The 18315-nt window shown below is 34.4% G+C and overlaps 1 long non-coding RNA gene across 1 annotated transcript; it reads right to left on the reverse strand.

Moving 5' to 3' along the window:
• Positions 1–16042: 16042 nt before the first annotated feature.
• LOC114761435 (uncharacterized) lies at positions 16043–16655 on the reverse strand. The gene is made up of 2 exons (XR_003742153.1): positions 16570–16655; positions 16043–16461 (listed from the first exon to the last, which is right to left on the reverse strand). It is a non-coding gene; the product is annotated as an uncharacterized LOC114761435 (long non-coding RNA).
• Positions 16656–18315: the final 1660 nt, after the last annotated feature.

Here is an 18315-nt window from a genome sequence, read left to right on the forward strand (position 1 = left end):
GTGCGAAAGTTCTGGACTGGACTCCACAGCTTGTTTCTGGAATGGTCTCTGATTTATTTTTCACTACGGACAAAGGATCTATTTCTCAGAAATTCTCTCGGACCGGGCCACGTGCAACAACTAGTAGCCCTTGATCATGTTATTAGTTTCAATCTCAGTCGTTCATTTGATTCAACCATTTCTTCATTGCACTTTAGGAACAAAAATACGTAAAATAATACTCTTCCTGTTCTTAATATACGACCTAATTATTGAGTTGGTTTTGATCATAAATATAGAACCCATTTATTATATTTATCAATTTTCTCTAAATTACCTATATAGATACTCCCTCAATTATAATTAATTAGAAGAGAAAGAAGGGGTATTAAGAAAGATGATTATGGTATTTTACGAAAAATGTGTCACATTTTTTATAATTAACTAACTTACTCAATTTTTTTAATCTAATCAAATTAGTTAAATGGGTTTTATATTAAGAAGCGGAGGAGTACCATCTTTTAATTGCATCCCATGGACGGATGAAATAAGATATCCCTTCCGGACAATTTAGACATTAATAGCGGAAATATAAATTGACGTCTATTTAATAAACAAAATTTGGAAAAAAAATTCGTTTTTTTTTTCTATATCTAAAATGAAAATTCACACACACACACACACATATGTACATATACATGAAATAAAATAAGAGTCGAAAGATCAATCATATCAGAATTAAATCCTCTAAAATTGTAAGCTATACTAGATGGTTAATTAGTTAAGTCTGGTAATGCTTGAATTTGATTTGTAATATTAAATAGTATATTAATATAACAAGTAATTGAAAAAAATCAAGATCACAGTTACATATGTAATAATAACTTTGAGCACTTTAATAAAGCATGACAAAAAAAAAAAGGTGGGAAATCACCTTGACTGGGTAATTCTGTAATTCATCAGTTACAAAAACGGAGGTCATGAGATTTATCAATCTAAACCAAACTCCATGTACTCAAATCAACCTGCTCTATTAGCTCTGCTGGCCAGATGTCTTCATCAATTCAAGGTGAGAGGTTAATTGCATAAAAACTGGCTAGCCCTTCATATAGCAAATTAAAAGTGGAGCAATTTTTGAAGAAAATTTGACAAAAAAAAAGGGCTTATTTTTGTGACAGAGGAAATTTGAAACAAAACTTGACCCCTCATTACTCTTGCTAATTAATTCCAGCAGAGCTAGTTAAAAAGTTAGATTTGATCCTAAATATAATACATTAATTCATTGTATGCCTCATATTTATCAATCACTCCAAACTAAATTATTTAACCTATAAACTGATATATAATCTAATGATATATAAATGTATTTTTCAGAATATGAGGCCATGTTTGTTGAAATTAACTAATTTATCTAGACTCTAGCGTTGTTAATTAATATACTTTAGTTAGTTAAGTAATTCTTATATGAAGAACTGAAAGTAGTTCTCTTTAAATATTTAATATAAGAGTTATTTAATTAATTTTTTGGTAGATCAAAAAAGAAAAATAAACTATTTAATTCTAACAAATATGATATAAGTTAAATTAATTAATTTTAAAAAGTAATAAATATTAACCATAAAATGAATTAAGATTTTATATTCAGAATTATAAATAACTCTTTAAATAGTTTCCATAGCTAAGATCTGAGGAGTATAAGACTATAATACATGATCTAGACTTATATGTAGATTCTGGTTTGCGCTTTGGGAGTGGAAATATACATACAAATTAAACATATATATATATATATATATGATGATTTTCATGAAATCCCGTACTTAATTAGCTCGCTGCAAATAATAAAAGATTTAATTTTGGTATGGGCTTTAAAAGTGGCAGTATAATCATACTTTTTCATTAACTAGAGTCTGCGCTGAGATAAAATATGTTCTGTTATAAATTATAATTAGGCTCCTGGATGGACCGTGCGCTCTCTTGATTTTCCATCTAATTAAACCCTTCTGTTTAGCTGTAGGAAAAAAAAATTATTTAAATTCCCATCAAGGACACTTGGGTTTTGATCCGAACATTTTACGAGTGCATCAAATTTGTAGCCAGATGTGATTTTATTTTTCATATCAATCATTAATCATACAGGAGTGGCCAGTGGGTAGTGGGGACATTACAGAAGCTTGGAGTACACGGACTGGATATATGGTACTGAACTACCTTCCGAGACATATATCCTAGAAGGTTTATTTGGGCACTGAGAAAGGTGCGTGCATACACACACACGCACATATGTATATGTATATATATGTGGTACGGAACCACCTTCTGGACACCATAAGCTTAGGATGTTAGATATTTTATTATAATTATTATTTAGATATATATTAGGAAATTAATAAAATACTCTGAGTGTGGCCCTTTCAGTCAAACAAAGCCCAAGCCCAGTAGGGTTAAGCTTTTCAGTCCATATATGTGTTGATAACTCTCTGATGGTGAGACACACAACAATTGAGTTGACGGCTGAATATTCTGAGAGCGAGTGAAATACCTATCTGCTCCCTTGAGGTTCCCTGACTGGTGACGGCTAATCCAGTTGCCATCACTGTGCCCTATTCCAGTCAGAAGAGACCTGAACGATTCTTTTCTTCTAACTGTTGTTCTCTTTTGCAGCTCTATTCCCTTATCTCAGATCCCGAGATAATTAAAGATAAGACGAATGGCAAGAGGTACACAAAAATTCTTCCGCTGTATTATTTTATGAGAAGATTCACATCTCTTTATTGTTTTATTTATTTGTATTGTGAATCTGTCTTACACGTGGCATCAGAGCCTGGTTTAATTATTCTCTGCCTCTTTATTTTCTTTATCTGGGATGATCTGAGCATAAAATGGAATACAATGTTTTACCGTTGTGACTCACATCGGGTTCCATTAGCAGATCAGAGATAATTATTTTATACTGCAATTTATTTTATTGAAAATTAAATTCAGTTCTATATGTTTTATATTTTTCATGTTTTCGGATTAAAGGGATGTGAGGAGATTAATTTTGATCTCCCATGAATCATCATCCTCTTTAGTTATATTGGAGGATCCGAACAAATCTTGTTCTTTTTTTAAAATCAATTATAACTGACTCCATCTCGTCCAGTGAGCATATCTTGGATGTTTTCGAGCCCAAATAAGACCGGCGTTCATGTCCGGATATTCACCTATATGCTTGCTTCCATAAAGAAATCATTTTTTATTTATTTTGTTCTGCGTGCTGCTTGATCTGTATAATGGGACTGTTTCGGAATATTGGGACGAAAGGAGAACGATTTTTGTTCTCCGATGACTACTCGTCGCCTCCTTCATCGGAAAAATTGAAGGCCGAAGCACATGTTCGAAACTCTCTTCTGATTTCAATTTTTTGTCCCTTTTATTTGTTAATTAGAAAACCGTGCTGGGATTTCTTAAAACATCAAAGATTCTGCCTTTAAAACTGAAGTGCAGTGATGATAAAATCACTGCAACTGACCGAGGACCGCCGGAAAAAAAAAAAATGGCGTGAAGGCTGCTCTGGCCGACGGCTGGGAAGGGGAAGAAGACGGGTCGCGTGTCGGGTTATAGGGATCCGAATAGTTGGAAAGCAACCCGGTACGACGTCGTTTTGCGTCACTTCCCCTTCCCTCGTGAAACGCACCGTTTCACTTAAGTCCTTCTGGGCTAGACGCGTTGTGGGCCGTGCTTTTGGGTTCTAATCCAAAAAAAAAAAAAAAGGTTGTGTGATTCTGTTTTGGGCCGAATGTTTTTCTGGGCTTACTGTTTTTGCACAGAAATAAGTTTTTGGTCACTGTTTGGTTACTGGGCTTCTGTTTTGGGCCAGAACAACTATTTTGTTATTTTAGAATGTTCCTTTTAGGCCTATTTTGTTTAGATTCTGTTTAGCCCATTTAATTTTTATTTTCCAGAATAAGTTCATGTTAAATAAATAATTAATTGCAAGTTATTTATTTATTTGAAAATAGTTTTCACATGTAATTTATTTTATGCAAATATTTGAATTGTTTAAATAAAGATAAAAGTTAATCTTAGCTATTTCACATCTTGTGTAAATTTGTAAAATTGTTTGTTGTATTATTTATTTGCCTAAATATCTGGATAATAAATTTGGGCAGTTTATTTAATTACTTAAATTTTGCAATGTTTATTTTAAGTAGAAATATGCTGAGGTTTATGTTTAAATAATTGTTTGGATGCATAAAATAGTGGGAGAATTTAGTTTGGTTATTTACTTGTTAATTAAATTAATTGCTTAAATTCTCCATTGGGATGTGCATATACTGGACTTAAATGCACTTGTATGATATTTGTGATTAGCATGCTTCTTTAAGGAGTAGCCACAGCATCCTTTATCTATTGCATGCGATATAAATCACATAATGGACTTATAAAATATCAATTGTAATTAAATATGCATTCATAATTCATCTTTGCCCACAGGTAGATAATTATCAATGTATATTTAATTAGGGTGGGATAGAATTGCCTTGTATTTTCTAAGTAGCCCACAGGTATTAGGAAATATAAATGCGTTCTAGTTCCATCAATATGAGATAAATACATGCTATGCTAATTTCTTTGCCCACAGGGAGAACTTAGTGATACGTATTTATATTTGTATGCTTTATTAATGTTTTAAGCATACATGGCACAGTTATTGTGAATTGTCTCTATTTATTTGGAAGTTTGACTGATTCTCTAATATTGCAGCTGCATTTACTGTCCCTAACATTGTTGCTGATGCTAGTAACAAAATTATACTTGATGGTACTAACTACCCTGATTGGAGGGAAGACATTGCTTTACATCTCGGTTGTCTGAACATGGACTATGTCCTGGAAACTGAAAGGCCTCCCAAACCAGCTGATGGCTCAACTGACAAAGAGGCCAAAGAGTATTATGAATCCTGGGAGAAAAACAATCGCCTTACTCTCCTGCTGATCAAAACAAGGATTGCTAGGAGCATTCGGGGAGCAATCCCTAAATGCGAAACTGCTAAAGAATACCTGGAAGCTGTGGACAAACAGTTCAAACCGACAGACAAGCAGATGGGGGGCACCATTATGTCGGAATTATGTGCCATGAGGCTTACAGGTATAGGCGGTACTAGGCAGCATATAATGAAGATGAGAGATTTATCCTCTCAGTTGAAATCCTTCGATATGGAGCCTACTGAGCAATTCCTGGTGCAGTTAATCCTGAACTCCCTTCCTCCTCAGTTTGATGCCTTTAAAGTATCTTACAACACACATAGGGAGAAATGGTCAGTTGATGAATTGCTGTCCATGTGTGTGCAAGAAGAGACTAGGCTGTTGATGAGTGGAAAGGGTGCACCCAAGGAAGCTCATCTGGGAGAAAGCTCCAATAGGGGTGGCAGTAAGAAGGGAAATAAGGATGACAAGAAGAAAAGAAAGAGAAGAATTCCCCCTGCCACCGCCTTAAATAAGAAGGATGCCAAATGCTTCTTCTGCAAGAAGAAGGGGCACATGAAGAATGAGTGCTCCAAGAGGAAGGCATGGCTAGAACGTAAAGGTATGTTTACTTCTCATGTTACCTTAGAATCTCATGCTATTAATGTTGATGATGACACTTGGTGGATTGATACTGGTTCAATGATCCACATTTCCACAACCATGCAGGGCTTCTTAACAAGCAGGCCACCACATCCGAGTGAGGAATGGGTTCTATCAGGCAGCAGGAACCCAGACCGTGTGGAGTTGGTTGGGACTTATCGCATTTTTTTGAATAATACTCATGTAGACCTTTTTGAGACCTTTTATATTCCGACATACATGAGGAACTTAATTTCCATTTCAAAATTAATTCCGTTGGATTATGGTTTATGTCTTGAGAAGGGCTCTATGTTTTTGAGCAGACATCATGTTAAGATTGCAGACGTTGCAATGATTGATAATTTATTTAAAATTATTCGTGATCCTGTTCAATCTTTTAATATTTCGCGTGGTATTAAACGAAGTGTCATCAATGAGAATTCTATTAGCTTGTGGCATAGGAGATTGGGACATATCTCCATTGATAGAATCAAAAGGTTAACTAAGGAGGAAATTCTTCCACCCTTAGACCATTCGGAATTTGATTCTTGTGTGGACTGCATAAGGGGAAAGCAACCAGCAAGTCACAAAAGGGAGCTAAAAGAAGTTCTGAATTGCTTGAGATCATACATACCGATATTTGCTGCCCTGATTTAACCGCACACGGTCAAAAGTATTTTATCACCTTTATCGATGATTACTCGCGCTACACGTATATCTATTTGCTTTATAATAAGAGCGAGGCACTAGATGCCTTTAAGGAATATAAAGCAGAGGTAGAAAAACAAATTGGGAAACCAATTAAGATTGTAAGATCTGATAGAGGTGGTGAATACTATGGTAGGTACACCAATGAAGGACAAGCACCTGGTCCTTTTGCAGAATTTCTTCGAGAGCAAGGTATAGTTGCTCAATATACCATGCCTGGCTCACCAGACATGAATGGTGTAGCTGAAAGAAGAAATAGGACCTTGCTGGACATGGTTAGGAGCATGATGAGTGGCTCCAAACTTCCAATTTCTCTATGGAAAGAAGCACTCAAGACAGCTGTATACATTCTAAACAGGGTTCCAACAAAGGCAGTGCCTAAAACACCCTTTGAAATCTGGAAAGGTTGGAAACCCAGTTTGAATCATTTAAGGGTATGGGGCTGTCCTGCAGAAGTAAGAGTGTACAACCCACAGGAAAAGAAATTGGACCCTAAGACTATTAGGGCCTACTTTGTAGGCTATGCAGAAAAGTCCAAGGGTTATAAGTTTTACTGTCCGCCTCCTTCAAAACGATTTGTGGAATCTAGGAATGCTAAGTTTCTTGAGAATGATGTGATTAGTGGGAGTGATCAGATAGGAATTGATCACATAGAAGAGACCACTAGCACAAATGGTGAGGGAACATCAATTGTCAATGACTCTTCTTTTAGAGCTATCATACAACATGATGTGGATCCCATAACTCAAGTTGATGATGCTAGACATCAGGAACATATGCAAGCTGACCAACCTGTCACAGAAGTGGAACCACCACAGAATGTGATAGAGGATGTTCCTGATGAGCAACCTCAGCCAACTCAAGAAGTTGAATTGAGGAGATCAACTAGAGAGAGAAAGCCGGCATTGCCTAGTGACTACGTTGTGTACTTCACTGAAATTGACTGTGATGTTAATATTGAAAATGATCCTTTGACCTTTACTCAAGCCATGAAGAATGAGAATTGCAAGTTGTGGCATGATGCCATGGTCGATGAAATGAACTCTATGGCAAACAACCATGTATGGGAGCTTGTAGAGTTACCTAGTGGGTCTAAAGCCATTGGCTGTAAGTGGGTTTACAAAACCAAAAGAGACTCACGAGGTAACATTGATCGTTACAAAGCAAGGTTGGTTGCCAAGGGTTTTACGCAAGTGGAAGGAATCGACTACAGAGAAACATTTTCTCCTGTATCAAAGAAGGATTCATTCCGCATTATCATGGCATTAGTTGCACATTTTGATATGGAATTGCATCAAATGGATGTTAAAACTGCATTTCTCAATGGTGATCTTGACGAAGAGGTCTATATGAAGCAGCCTGAGGGATTCATTGTGAAAGGCAAAGAAAACTTGGTATGCAAGCTAAAGAAATCAATATATGGTTTAAAGCAAGCCTCACGACAGTGGTACTTGAAGTTCCATGAGGTGATCACATCATTTGGTTTCGATGAGAACATCATGGATGAATGCATATACCACAAGGTTAGTGGGAGCAATATCATATTTTTGATTTTATATGTCGATGACATATTACTTGCAACCAATGATCTAGGACTATTGCACGAGGTGAAACAGTTCCTGTTTAAGAACTTTGATATGAAAGATATGGGTGAGGCATCTTATGTCATTGGCATTAAGATCCATAGGGATAGGACTCAAGGTCTTTTAGGCCTGTCTCAAGAAACCTATATAAACAAAGTTCTTGAACGATTCCGAATGAAGAACTGTTCAACCAACGTGACTCCTTTAGAGAAAGGAGACAAATTCAGTCTAGATCAGTGTCCTAAAACCGAGCTCAAGAAAAAGCAAATGGAAAGGATCCCATATGCCTCAGCAGTAGGAAGTTTAATGTATGCACAGGTTTGCACTAGACCTGATATAGCTTTTGCTGTGGGCATGCTGGGAAGGTACCAAAGTAATCCTGGTGAGGCGCATTGGACAGCTGCAAAGAAAGTGTTTAGATACCTACAAGGGACTAAACACTACATGCTTACATATAAGAGGACAGAGAATCTAGAAGTGACTGGTTACTCAGACTCTGATTTGGGAGGATGTTTGGACACAAATAAGTCTACGACTGGTTATATCTTCCTACTAGCAGAAGGAGCCATATCATGGAAGAGTACAAAACAGACTCTAACAGCTCCTTCTACTGGTGATGCTGAGTACATTGCGTGTTTTGAGGCAAGTTCACAAGCAATCTGGATAAAGAATTTCATTGCTGGGCTTAAGATTGTTGATTCGATCTCTAGGCCGATCAGAATGTACTGTGATAACACCGCTGCAGTGGCCATAGCCAACAACAAGAGGAATAAGAGTCGAAGTAAGTTCGTCGAACTGAAATTCCTATGCTTGAAAGAAAGGGTTATGGATGGCCAAATTTCGGTTGAACACATCGGTACAAAGGAAATGCTAGCTGATCCTTTGACTAAAGGGTTGAAACCGAATGACTTTGTTTCACACGTACCTCACATGGGACTTCGTCCTCCAATTGATTAGTTGAGGTATGAGCAATGAAATTTATGGTTTGTCATCTCTGGTTATGATTGTGTATACATTTGTGTTTTTGAGGTTGATAAACATAAAGTAGGAACCGAACAAAATTGAGTTTGTTCATAAAGGTATACCCATTAAGTAAGGATGCTGCCTGTGATGCATGGAAGATAATACCCAACTTAAGGGGACTTGTCGCCATGATTCTTGCAGTATAGCCTTAGCTTACTGAGGCATGGCAGTTGACATACGTATAAGGGCCAAGTGGGAGAATGTTAGATATTTTATTATAATTATTATTTAGATATATATTAGGAAATTAATAAAATACTCTGAGTGTGGCCCTTTCAGTCAAACAAAGCCCAAGCCCAGTAGGGTTAAGCTTTTCAGTCCATATATGTGTTGATAACTCTCTGATGGTGAGACACACAACAATTGAGTTGACGGCTGAATATTCTGAGAGCGAGTGAAATACCTATCTGCTCCCTTGAGGTTCCCTGACTGGTGACGGCTAATCCAGTTGCCATCACTGTGCCCTATTCCAGTCAGAAGAGACCTGAACGATTCTTTTCTTCTAACTGTTGTTCTCTTTTGCAGCTCTATTCCCTTATCTCAGATCCCGAGATAATTAAAGATAAGACGAATGGCAAGAGGTACACAAAAATTCTTCCGCTGTATTATTTTATGAGAAGATTCACATCTCTTTATTGTTTTATTTATTTGTATTGTGAATCTGTCTTACATAGGACACATATGAGCCAAACCAGAATTACAGCAAAACCTTAAAACTAGTTATGACTTCGGTTTCATAACTGTGGTTTTGAGGGGGGGCAGCCGTATGGATAGGGAGCACAGGGGGAATGGAGGTACGGCGCCTGCGAAAGTTTCCGTCCTGCACAATAATATATAATATTATACGGACAACCAACGTACGTACATGCATAAGTTGGGTTAAAACGATAGAAATGAAGGAAGGAAGAGAAGTAGCGGATGGTACCGAGTTTCAACTCTGCAGAAGCCATGTGGTTGCAGAGAATGGTGAGGAGGAGGAGTGCTATTGCCAGAACAGAAGCAAATGGCTTCATCATCTTCATCACTCCCATGCTGTGTGTTGTTAGGGCATCAATATAATAAACGCTATTTATAGAATAATTATATTCTTCTTCTTCGTTAGCCCAAATGGAGTCTTTCTTCTTCCATATATTTTATTTTATTAACCAATTATTAAAAAAAAAGAGCAAATCATTCACTTCTGCATTGCTAGCTCTATCAAGAAACACAAAAGATCAGACACTAAACCGGTTGAACTACTAGTTCAGAAGTCAGTTGGATAGACAGGATCAACTGGGAATCAAACCAGTCATATTGAAATAAAATAATTTAATTAAAAATGACAAAATATAATAACATTAATAATCACAAATAACAAAATATAAAAAAATAAAATAATAGTTTGATTATAGGGAAAATCCCAAAAAAGTGACTGTTGAATTTCAAAATAACAAATCAGTATTGGTTACTACACTTATAAAGAAAATGACTACACTTACAAAGCAAATAACAACATATTTTTGTAGTAATTCCTGATTTGTCATTTTGAAATTCAACAGTAACTTTTTTAGGATTTTTCCTTGATTATAATAACAACAAAGTACAATAATATTAAGAATTTTAATTTTTATGATTCATCAATAACTAAAATTAATAATAATTGATACTAAAATTATCATTAAAATTCATTCAAATATATATTAATTGAGATATTTAGAATTGAATGAGACAAAATAAAACTAATAGCAATATAATCATTCAAACTAGTTGTTTACCCTAGATTGACCGGGTCAACTCCTACCCAGTTCAATAATCAAACCAAACCGGACCACTGACCCAATTCATCAGTTTTTCGATTGGAGCTCTCTCTCTATATATATCTTAATGGTCTTGTGTGGTGGAAATTAGTTTCCTCCACCCCGTCAATTTAATTTTCCCATCCCGACGCGATCATGTGCTTAGTCAAGGACTAGTGTAGATTTTAAAACGCGTTGTCTTCCATTTGGTTCCTCAGCCATCAAGTTGTTAATCTGTCTCTGTGCTTAGTCAATTGATATACGAGGTGACTGGTTATCTTAGTTACAATCTTCTTCTTGGCATTAAAACCTTGGCTAACAATATGTGATTCACGTTAAGGATGAGTGATGAAATCCCATGTTTACTGATATTTAATTTCACGTATTTTTTCGGGAGTTATACATGCTTATACAGTAGAAACTGTTTTGGAGACTTTGGACTAACAGGGCTTCTTTCTTAGAATTCAATGGAGTCTAGTCCACCACTCTAAGATTGAAGTACCGCTGAGCGAATTACTAGGCTCAATATTTTACTGAATAGCATTAGTATGTTCTCTTTAAAATTTTCAGACGTTCTTGTTGTGACTCTGTTTCAGAATACGGTTCACTTAGGTTTGGTAAGCCTCAGTTTCGGAGATGTGAACAGTTTTGAGATTTTATCTTTTGAGTTGTTCATTACAGAAAGGGCCAACTGCTGAGATGCTGAAGCTAATTAAGGAACGTCAAAAGCTTCTAAAGTGGTCAGAGGATCATGATTTTGAGTTCAAAAGTGGTGTATGGATATATGGTTTTTTTTCATGAAAAAACCTTAATCTGTTTGGTAGATGCGCCGATACGGATTAGTAATTTGAGCCTCAAAACTGACCATTCATCCATGTGACCATATGTTTTCCTGAAAATTAAAAGGAAAAACTTGGTGGTTGCTTATTGAGCTTTAATATGTATAGATTCTTGAAAATAAGTGATTATGTTATAGATCTGATAAAACTTGGATTATCTCGGTCCATATGTATAGATTTCTGGTCTCTGCTGCTCAAATTATGTTCTGTTGAGATATGAGCTCGTAAATGGGATCTTGATTTTTGCATCTAATTAAAAGCTTTTGTTTTGCTGTTGGATAGAAATTCTGGCTGCTATACGAGCTCAATGAGTTTGTCAGGTTTTTAAATATATTTAAGTTTCCATCATGGTCTCATGGTTTTGATCCAAACATTAATTGGACATTAATTAAAGTTAAATTTGTAGCAAAATGCAATTTTATTCTTCATATTTTGCCTTAGTTAATGGTTGATCTCTTTAAATGCCAAATTTCTCTCCTTCATACTTTATTAGGCTACGGTGTAACTTGAAGTTTTTCACGATGAACATCATTGTTTCATTTTTTAGCGTTTGTGCATGTACCCCCCCCCCCCAAAAAAAACCTATGGCGCCAGATGCCATCACAAAAAACTTTATTTTATTAAAATCACATAGTAACCGTTCTTTATTATACTTCTAAATTTAACCAAGAGTCTTTCAAGGGAATAATAAATAATAAAAAAATAAATATTACATCATGTCCTTAATATAAGATCTAGATAACCAAATTAGGGAGAATAAAAAATTTAGTTAAGTTGATTGTGACAAATGTGTGTTAACTTTTCTAAACTATCCCCTTCAGATCAATCATATATATTAAAAATATTTCTTAGTGGGAACCCTTACAATTAATAATGATATTTTGAAGAAATCATTATAAATTTGAGAGACAGAATTGATATTGAAGTTTTATATTTATGACCAATTCACTAAGTCTCTTATATTAAGCCAGGAGCAGTAATTTATCTAAGGTCACATTTGTTGAAGTTAACTAAATTATCTAGGCTCTAGCATCGTTAAACCTTAAAACTAGTTATGACTTATGTTTCATAACTATGGTTTTGAGGGATGGCAGCCGTATGCCGAGGAAGGGCAGTAGGGAGGGCTGGATCCTCCGGGAGAGACATACGGCTGGGGGTCGATGTACGGTACGGGATACACCGGCGTCTGTGAAAGTTTCCTTCCTCCAGTCATCAATATATACATAAATTAATACATACGTACATGGCTTAATTGATTGAAAATGATAGGAATGAAGAAAGGAAGGAAGGAGGAGAAGTAGTGGTACCAAGTTTGAAATCTGCGGAAGCCAGGTGGATGCAGAAGATGGTAAGAGGAGTGTTTTTGCCAGCACACAAGCAAATGACTGCGTCTGCTTCATTCATCACTCCCGTGCTGACGACTGTTGTGAGGGCATCAATATAATATAATACTACTTCTAGTAATTAATTTAATATAAGAGCTAGCTGATTAATTTGACTACATTAATAAAATTTATTAAGTTAGTAATTTGTAATAAATAGATGTTATATTTTTTAGAATACTCTTACTAATCATATGTATTAGCTAAAACTACTATTTAATGAAATTTTTAATATGTGCAACTATTATAAGAACTATTTTAAAAAAAATAGATAAATACGAGGGACAAAATAAATTAGACTCTTATATTTATGACCAAATTAAATATCAAACTAACTTTTATATTAATAACCAGAGGTGGTAACTACTATTTATAGATTCATTTTAATTATCAACAACCCTTCTATGTGGTGGACATTGCTTTCCCACCGACGCTGTCAACAGCACTTTAATTATCTATTCTAATGGCCCTGTGGTTGTGTAAAATTTGGGTCTTCTATATGGTTGATTAAATCCGAATCTTCTCTACTTCCTCCATTCTAATTCTTTGCTTCCATTTTTTTTTTGAAATGCAAGCAATAAAATTATCATACAAAAGAATTTTATACGTTCAAATAGAATTTTCTATTACCTCTAATCAAGTATACCAAAAAAAAAAAAAAAAAGAATTTCAATTCAAGCCAAGCCTAGTTTTCACCATGTAATTTTTAAAAATATTTTTTAAACTTGAGTCTTTAAAATATATTTGTAAATTTCCACATGATTTTTTTCACATATAGAGAGATTTTTCCATTTCATGTCAATTCCATCTTATGCATCGTATTAAATTCCACTTCCAAAAGATATTAAAATCGTTGAGATTCATATATCCAGTCAACAAGTCTGGTAAAAAAAAAATGTTGACAAGTCAACATGATTGGATGAATATAAGATATTATATGCTCTCTTGTCCGTACTTCATCAATTCTTCTTTTTTTTTTTTCCGTTTCTATTTGAAAAAACAGGCAAATAATATACTTATTATGACATAAAAGTATTTTATACATTCAAATAGAATTTCCAATTATATCATGTCAAGTATAGAAAAAAAATTAAGGATTTCAATTCAAGCCAAGCCTGCTTTTCATAAAATAATTTTTTTAAATATTTCTTTTTTAACATGAGCGTTTGAAATATCTTTGTTTGCATTCATATTTTATCGAATATATATAGCCTTTTAACATTCTGTTCATCGCATTACATCTCACTTCTAAAAGACATTGACTTTGGAATATCTTTGTTTGATGAATATAAGAAATGTATGTATTTTTCCCCACATGAAGCACTTATAATTATTAGTTAGTCAAATTATAGGACTGGCATTTGCACACACTCAGCTCTAATGCTAAAAGCACTGCATCAATAATGCTGCTTGTTGTGTGTGTGTGTGTGTGTTATATACATATATGTATATATATAGTTTTTTCTTTTTCCTATTTGCACCTCATACGGTTACTTAAATTTAACCCCTTTTTTTTCACTTATTCATTTCCATTTCTGTTTCTTCGTTCTGAAAAAAAGACAAAAATATGTCATTTAAATGAATTCATAAACACTCACCACCTAACCAAGAAGGTTTCGATCGAATAGTAGAAGCGGTTCTGATATTAAGAACACCAGGAAGAAGACGACGTTGGGCATTGATAGTGTATTATTCCTTTTATGCGCTTCCGAAAACAATCTAACCCAAAAGAGACGCAGAAGCATGAGGTTCGGTGAGAATGGAGAGTTCGAGATACTGCAGGTGGCAGATATGCACTATGATCTAGAAACCTTGGAGTATATAGATTCTGGTTTGCGCTTTGGGAGTGGAAATATACATCCAAACATATATGCAGATATATATATATATGATGATTTTCATGAAATCCCTTGCTTAGCTCGCTGCAAATAATAAGGGGAGAATTAGAATAGAGGACCTATAGAAAAAAATATTTAATAAAAGGAATCATAAAAATTAGAATTATTTAAAAGGACCAAAATTTAAAATATTGATCCTAGAATACCAAATTACCCCAGTTCGACATTCATCTCTCTTCACGATTTTTCTGCCTTGATATAGTAGTAGTTATTGCTTTCCTCCCCTTTTATTTAATTAAGTTGTTAGGCATTTATTTCAAAATAATGTAATTGCTTTTTCTCCATAAGTTTTTAAGCAAGTCGGAGCGTCCTTAACCAGGCTCTATGTACACAATTCTTTCTGTTATTCATACTAAGAATTTGCAATTATTAATAACATTATTCTAGGAAGATCTTCAACTTTCCCTATTGCAAGTGATAACATCCAAAACCATTTGTCACTCACAGTCCTAAGTCCAACGGTGCAGACTCTGCTGCTAAATTGTCCATCGCCTGTTGATTTTTGATATAGCCATACAATAATGAAAGTGGATGAATAAAATGAGGATAAGTTGCTAAAACATATATATATATATATAGGCGGTGTTTGGATAAAAATCATATCATAGTTTTAAAAGTGCTTTTACAGCATATAAAATAAATATGTGGAAGAGTCTGTCTCGTTTTGCAGAAAAGTGCTTTTAAAAAGTATTTTTCATCTTGCCAAACATCTCCATAATCAATCGAGAAAATGCCGATATCTTAAGGTCAGACTATAAAAAAATAACTACAAATATACGAATGGATTACAGGAATTCACAGATGTTGAAAAGACTTTATCATCAATAAGTTTCAGTGATTTTTCAATTCTGTGTAGAGTGGGAATGCGACGATTGTTGGGAAACAAGAAAACTCACTAATTGTCCAATAATTGAGATTATAACGAAAAAAATCTGAGATGCGGTAACAGAGAACATCGGAAGTCTAGTTATGGGCTATTTAAAATAATTATGGTCCTTTTCAAATAGTATTTTAATTTTTGGTCTTTTTAAATAATTATGATTTTTATGATCCTTTAAAATAAATTTTATTTTTTCTAGGTTCTTGGTTCTAATTCTCCCAATAATAAGGATTCCATTTTGTTATGGGCTTTAATAGTGGCAGTATAATCATACTTTTTGATTAATAAGAAAAGAAAAGCTAGTTTTGGACGGCGTTGCTGCTCAGATAAAATATGTTCTGTTGTAAATCACTATCTCTGATCTTAAGTATAAGATCTTATTTATAGTCTACAAATAAAATTTTATAATTAGGACTGAAAGTGGTATAATTAAGCTCTTGGATGGGTACGGTACAGAAGCTTGGAATACACAGACCAATATATGGTACTGAACTAACTTCTGACGCATATATCCCAGAAGGTTTATTTGGACACTGAGATGGGGGTGTGTGTGTGTCTATGTATATGGTACTGAACTACCTTCTGGCCACCATAAAGTTTAGGATACGTGAGCCAAACCAGAATTGCAGCAAAACCTTAAAACTAGTTATGACTTATGAAACATAACTATGGTTTTGAGGGACGGCAGCCATATGACGAGGGAGGGCAGTAGGGAGGGCCGTATCCACCGGGAGGGCCGTAGCCGCCGGGGGGGCCGTATCCACCGGGAGGTGTGGGATATGGCGTCTGCGAAAGTTTCCGTCCTGTACACAATAATATATGCGTAAATTAATCGAAATATTATATGTACAACGTACGTACATGGCTTAATTGAGTGAAATGAAGGAAGGAAGAGAAGTAGTGGATGGTACCGAGTTTGAAATCTGCAGAAGCCATGTGGTTGCAGAGAATGGTGAGGAGGAGGAGTGCTATTGCCAGAACAGAAGCAAATGGCTTCATCTTCTTCATCACTCCCATGCTGTGTGTTGTGAGGCCATCAATATAATAACCGCTATTTATAGACTCGTTATAATTATCCACAGCACTTTTTTTTTTTTAATAATTATATTCTTCTTCTTCGTCAGCCCAAATCGAGTCTTTCTTCTTCTATATATTTTATTTTATTAACCAATTATAAAAAAACACAAATCATTCACTTCTTGCATTGATAGCTTTATCTAGAAAAAAAAATCAGATCAGACACTAAATCAGTTAAACCACTAATTTAGGAGTCAGTTAGTCGAACCGAATCAACTTGAATCAAACCAGTCATATTAAAATAATATAATTTAATTAAAAATGATAAAATACAATATTAATAATCACTAGTAATAAAATGTAAAAAAATATAATAATAATTTGATTGTAGTAATAATTATTATAAATAAAAAAAAGCAAATCATTCACTTCTTGTTAGCTCTAATGCTCTGTATATATCTTGATGGTCTTGTGTGGGGGAAATTGGTTTCCTCGACCCCGTCAATCTCGATTTTGCCATCCCGACACGATCATGTGCCTAGTACGGTCAAGGGCTGATGTAGATTTTAAAACGCGTTTTCCATTTGGTCCCTCAGCCACCAAGTTGTTAATCTGTCACTGTGCTTAGTCAATTGATGTACGAGGCGACTAGTTATATCAATTACAGTCGTATTCTTAGCATTAAAACCTTGGCTAACAATATGTGATTCATTTTAAGGACGAGTGATGAAATCCCACGTTTACTGATATTTAATTTCACGTATTTTTCAGGAGTTATACGAGAAATTCTTACGTGGACCTGACGCACCACATAATTTGTCGTCTATCCAATAAAAAAAAGCCAGCTCACATAACTTCACTCTTACATGGCATCACAATTAGAAAAATAATAACCAGTGGGTCCAACAAATTTTTATATTTAACAAGCTCTCTCCATCAGTTAATTTCTCCCTCTTCATCCGACTTTCGCTTCCAACAATGCCCTTCTTCCTCTTCCATCGAAGCTCAGTACCCGTAGCTTGAAAGCTCTACCGTTAAAAAGTAAGTGAATTTGCTTGGTTTACCAGAATTTTAAATTTTTATTCCTAATCAATTTTTATTAATAGAAAACCCATGCATTGCAATTTTACTGGAGAAATAGATCTAATGAATATAAGTCTAGACCTAAATTTTGTCTTTTAAAATATATCAGCATCCTAAAATATATTTTTAAGTATATTTAATGCATTAAAATATTTTTTATGCAATTTGACACTTAGCATAATATAGAAGTTGTTATGAAAAATTAGGGCAATCCAAAGAATTTGAATTTGACGCAATTTAAATTATTTTTTTAGTACTTTAAAGTATTTTTAATGCAATTGAAAGTACTTGATGTGCTAAAAAATAATTTAGAATGCTTGATACACTTAACAAAATATTTTAAGGTACTAAATACAGTTTAACTCATATAATAATATGAAGGCTAAAACATATTTTTAGTCTTTTAATTTTATATAAGATTTTAATTTAATTTCTTGACTTTAAAAAGTATACTTTTAGTCTTTTTATCCTAAAGCCGTTAACAAAAAAATAATAATATTGAGATCTTGAATGTTAATAAAATATTGTTAAAAGCTAATATATTAAGTTTAATTTTC

The sequence above is a fragment of the Neltuma alba genome, unplaced genomic scaffold (assembly GCF_004799145.2).
Source record: "Neltuma alba isolate B1F8T4 unplaced genomic scaffold, ASM479914v2 tig00011122_pilon, whole genome shotgun sequence".
In the NCBI taxonomy this organism is placed as follows: domain Eukaryota; kingdom Viridiplantae; phylum Streptophyta; class Magnoliopsida; order Fabales; family Fabaceae; genus Neltuma; species Neltuma alba.